The sequence below is a fragment of the Silene latifolia genome, chromosome Y (assembly GCF_048544455.1).
Source record: "Silene latifolia isolate original U9 population chromosome Y, ASM4854445v1, whole genome shotgun sequence".
Lineage (NCBI taxonomy): Eukaryota > Viridiplantae > Streptophyta > Magnoliopsida > Caryophyllales > Caryophyllaceae > Silene > Silene latifolia.
This window is the reverse complement of record NC_133538.1, coordinates 236,909,070-236,915,069: the sequence shown is the minus strand read 5'-3', so window position 1 is coordinate 236,915,069 and position 6,000 is coordinate 236,909,070.

Here is a 6,000-nt window from a genome sequence, read left to right as displayed (position 1 = left end):
ATAACGAATACGATAAATAAAAGATTAAACGAATTATCTCAATATTGATTTCAAACTCAAATAACTCTATAACTCAATAACCATGGTCACTCTGGACCGTAAACATAACTCGGCTCAAAGGCCCCATAACTCATAACTCAATACCAGTAACCAATTTCCATCTCAATTTCAATATCGATATTGTCAAAGGTTCAAGGAACCGAGCTCAACACTTAGAGTAATACTCTAAGCTACTCACCCACGAGTCAAGATCAAAGAAAACAACAAATAAAATACAATACTACCAAATATAGATCGACCGTAGCTCATGCCAACAATAAAAATCCAACTCCACGTCTTCATGTATAATCACATCCTCTCATAAAATTGTTCTTTAAATTAATGCACGTGTACAATAGAATACTCACGATTATCTCCTCTCTTACTGCTAACAATTCCTCTTAGCTAATTACTCACTCACAAGTACTCCGGCATAAAATACACGTTCAGTGTACCTTCCAACCAAACACGAACCTTACAATTTTCGCACGGATTATCCTTTATCAATTAAGTCAAACTCTCATGCCACCTAAGACAGTAATTGTAAACCCGTCTCACAAGATAATAAAATTAAGAGGAAAAACATAGAATTACTAATATGTAATACGTATAATATTATACCACAACAATTAATCACTACTATCATTTAATGACAAATAATTTCACATATACACACAACCCCGAACAATAATAAGAGTATTAGGATCGGTAGAATCGTGTTACCTGAATCGGGCACGTAAATTTAAATAGTACATAACCACTCCCAAAATTAGGCCACTGTCAATAACTTAACATCAAGCACGAAGAGGAATATTGATGACCAATATATGGGTAGCATATACAGAAGGCGCATAAGACTGAATGGCAAGGGAAAAGTCAACAAGAAGAAGGGAACCATAATTTTGATCTTTAGATGATTACGAGAATGGTCAAGAATCATAATAGCAAGGTAACATGGTGGTAATTTATAGTATCTTTGGTAGAGGTAACCAAGGGAATTAAGAGGCGAGAGTATCGATAATTTAACCTGAGGATTGAGAAGTTGTGAGATAAGAGCCAACTTTTAACCTCTTTAGGGTTTTAGTAATATAGGATGGGCTTGATAGCGTAAAATATATTGACACCAATAATAAAATAATTTAAAATATCCATTTTGATTTATAAATAAAAACTCAATAAATAATCTTTCATATCGATAAAAATATTAAATATTAAAAATATTAGGAGTATTACACTCTTTCTCCCTTAAAAGAAACTTCGTCCCCGAAGTTCGCCACCCCGTAACGATAACCAAACATCCACAAGCATAAGACAAACACAAGTAGTACATATACATAAGCTCTAAAATGCGAAGTGTTATATTCTATCCCCCTTAAGAAACTTTGTCCACAAAGTTGAACATACGACAGAAGTATGTGGCACTTAAAGAACCACAACATTGACCGAATAATAACAAACAGAAGTATGTGACACTTAAAGAGCCACAACATTGACCGAATAATAACAAATTAAAACAGCAGACTCCATGCATGGTCAATTCTCAGTCAGCCAATCATAACATACCACTTAGCCAGATCGTAAACCATCAAGATTTTACAATCCTATCCTCCTTAAAACATGGTTACGTCCCCGTAACCCCATTATAAAATTCCACATCCAATGTTCAAGAAGATTACTGAAACAATAGACACAATTCATCTGATAAGCTAATTACTCTATACTGCCAACTAGCATCCGACTTTTCAAGCAACAAAACACACTTGTCAATTTCATGCTACGCATTACATAAAAATCAAGGTAACAAATATTTGGATGCTTTGACACCAAATTAACACATTTACATCAATGTAGACAATCAACTAACTCATATTTCATAATTGACGAATTAAAATATTTCATATCAGTAATCATATCATAGAATTAAAATCCATATTTCTGCAAATCAGGTTTAGAGAAAGACACTAGGCAAAATTCAAGCAATGTAATAGCGTTTGTATAATTGAGACTACTTTACATAAAACTCACCGAAACAAATAAGATTATATTATCATATAACAAGGTTCATACTCATATCATATGCCTACCGTTCATGCTACAGAATTCATATCAGAGTATTACATGGTTACATCACATAATTCATATTTGATTAAACTTTTATATGAAACTCACATAACTTACAATTTCAACAATCAAACATCATGCAACAACTTTCAAAATTCATAATTAAATAACCGCTTAGCTATTTCGCGAGCTATTATCGTTTTTAGGAAATATAATGAATTAACTAATCATAAGAAAGAGAATCAATTGCAAAGCTTAAGGAATTTATTTATAACAAATTTTACAACTCAGTTGGTCGGAACAAAAACTTTACAGCAATTAGACAGAAAATTGGGCAACTTGCAAAAATCACTATTAAATAACGACTCGTTAAGATTTTACGTGGCTTATCATTTTGAAAACATGAATGAATATTCTAAACAGTAGAGTTGGAATTATGCATAAACAATAAACACGTTTTAAATGGTTTCTTTTTCAAAAACATGGGTCGAAACAGAATGTGCAAAGTAACAATCGACCTTTGTCAACTAAAATATTTATTTCTCTCAAAATATAATTCATATTAGCATGAAACTAAAAGCATTGAAAAGCTAAATCAGAATGTTAACACACATAAAATTTTCACCATCATATAGAGAACACATTTTAAATGGCAGCCTGTACAAACAAGGTAACATTCTGGAATTTATTAAAATTTTTGGTTCCTTTAAATTACTTCACATTATCACACAACCATTCTTCCTCCAACACATGTTACATATCATTTGAGGCATAGAAATCACGTTGCACCATATACATGTAATTGCCATCTAGAAAACGGTAAAGATTGCAAAACCGAAAATAAAATCAACTAAATAACTCAATAATCATGTATGTATAGACAATGCATTAGTTTCTCATCGTAACAATCACAACTTATTTAAATACGAAAATATATCCTAGAAATCACTAAGGTGTTACTTATTGAATACTAACCTTATAACTAAATTAAATGTATATAATTAGACGTAAAAATTGGCATGAAATTTTCAACACACAACTATATAACATTCATGGCTTAGGGCAACACATTCCACATACCACTAGACATGGATTGCTAAGGCAATTAGTAAAATAATAACAATCATAAATCTCAAATTTCGATCACATTTGCCTAGTAAGTAAAATAGTAAACTCTTGCAAAGAATAAGACATTCAACAAGAAGTATATACAAACTTAGAATAACAGCAAAACAATTATCAACGGACACGACACCCGTTTCGGTCTACTAGCTTTACACATAGGACTTAACTTGATTCTTCATCCTGTAACAACATAGCCTGGTTGGCTCTACTAACCATTCCAGTCAATCATGGTCATATCCTTCCTACATCTAACCTCTTAGGTAGCTATAGCTTATGGTGCCTCTATGATCAACTCATTAAACATATCATTATATTATATCTCTACCTAAGGGTTCAGGGATCAGAAAGCCGCATGCATATCATCATATAATTCATAATTCACAATTCATGTCATCCATACACTAAAATTTCACTCAATTATTCAAATAAGTCAGCATGCCAATATCAACCATATTCTTTCATTGCACATCTTTAACCGTGTATCACATCATTACTTACCTCATTCCGCTCCTGCAAAACTGTTAGTATAATATAGGCAAGGTCTGATCCTTTATTTTGTTACTACCCACTCTCTGCATCACTCAAGGGTTACCAGGTTAGACTGAAAGGGCCAGTGGCTTGGTTTGAGGGGGCCCCTAACTCATTCCAACTCGGGGCTCCTAACAGATTACTAGCCCGGGTTCATTTTGTTTGACTCTTCCTATGTTCATTATTCTTGTTCATTTGTTTTTAGGCTCGAGGATCGTTCGCTCGATACCACTTTGTAACACCCCATTTATTTAAGGGCCTGGACTAGGACTCCTCGGATAAAGAAGGGTGTTACCATCTCGGAAACCCGAGGCAGGAGATAACAAAGGAAAATAAAAAGACTTTAAATTGAAAGTTATAGATGTTTACAACTCAAATGGAACATGTCCCGAATCGAAAATAAAGTCTCGATAGCTAAACCGAAATAAAAGTGGGCTAGCTCTAAGTCGGTGATCCATGCTCTCTCCTTGCAGCCCATTTGTCTCAACAACTCGTCAACCGCTCCCAAGCAAATGGATCATCACAAAGCGCATACGAATACACAGGGTGGTCAACCGCGAGGTTGAGTAGGTAATAAGATATAATAAAGAATGCAATGATATGATCCTCCAATCTCAACTCCATCACACACATCCCCGAACGCCCACCATACCGATCCCCGGCAGACTATATCAATCGACCGTCGTCGATATACCACTCATAGTCGAGGACACCAGGGCAAGTCCTGCAGAAACCCCTCGGGGCCTTAATCGCAATAATCTCATCTCCTCCAACTCCAACTCCGATGCAAATGCAATGTATGAAACGTATGAAACAATAATGCTCAACAAGATAAATAAGATAGTCAGATATGTCATGTAATCACCGAACATGCCAACACCTTATAATCGTAAGAACTCAATCAGTGTATTCCCCTACCTCAGTACTGCAGTCAAATGGACAGATGCTCAATAATATTCCACAATCAATTCGCCCTCTGAAAGATAAATAGATGATAAAGGATTACTTAACTATTCCCGTTCCCAAAATAGAAGGTTACTAAAAATAGAAACTTCCTAACATGGAAAGTTTCCTTAAATGGAAACTTCCCCGATATAGCAGTTTTCCATTTTAACCAACCCGACTCAAAACCCGTCTCTAATTATATAAATGACTCGGGAATTAAATTAAATAACGAATACGATAAATAAAAGATTAAACGAATTATCTCAATATCGATTTCAAACTCAAATAACTCTATAACTTAATAACCATGGTCACTCTGGACCGTAAACATAACTCGGCTCAAAGGCCCCATAACTCATAACTCAATACCAGTAACCACTTTCCATCTCAATTTCAATATCGATATTGTCAAAGGTTCAAGGAACCGAGCTCAACACTTAGAGTAATACTCTAAGCTACTCACCCACGAGTCAAGATCAAAGAAAACAACAAATAAAATACAATACTACCAAATATAGATCACACCGCCGTAGCTCATGCCAACAATAAAAATCCAATTCCACGTCTTCATGCATGTATAATCACATCCTCTCATAAAATTGTTCTTTAAATTAATGCACGTGTACAATAGAATACTCACGATTATCTCCTCTCTTACTGCTAACAATTCCTCTTAGCTAATTACTCACTCACAAGTACTCCAGCATAAAATACACGTTCAGTGTACCTTCCAACCAAACACGAACCTTACAATTTTCGCACGGATTATCCTTTATCAATTAAGTCAAACTCTCATGCCACCTAAGACAGTAATTGTAAACCCGTCTCACAAGATAATAAAATTAAGAGGAAAAACATAGAATTACTAATATGTAATACGTATAATATTATACCACAACAATTAATCACTACTATCATTTAATGACAAATAATTTCACATATACACACAACCCCGAACAATAATAAGAGTATTAGGATCGGTAGAATCGTGTTACCTGAATCGGGCACGTAAATTTAAATAGTACATAACCACTCACAAAATTAGGCCACTGTCAATAACTTAACATCAAGCACGAAGAGGAATATTGATGACCAATATATGGGTAGCATATACAGAAGGCGCATAAGACTGAATGGCAAGGGAAAAGTCAACAAGAAGAAGGGAACCATAATTTTGATCTTTAGATGATTACGAGAATGGTCAAGAATCATAATAGCAAGGTAACATGGTGGTAATTTATAGTATCTTTGGTAGAGGTAACCAAGGGAATTAAGAGGCGAGAGTATCGATAATTTAACCTG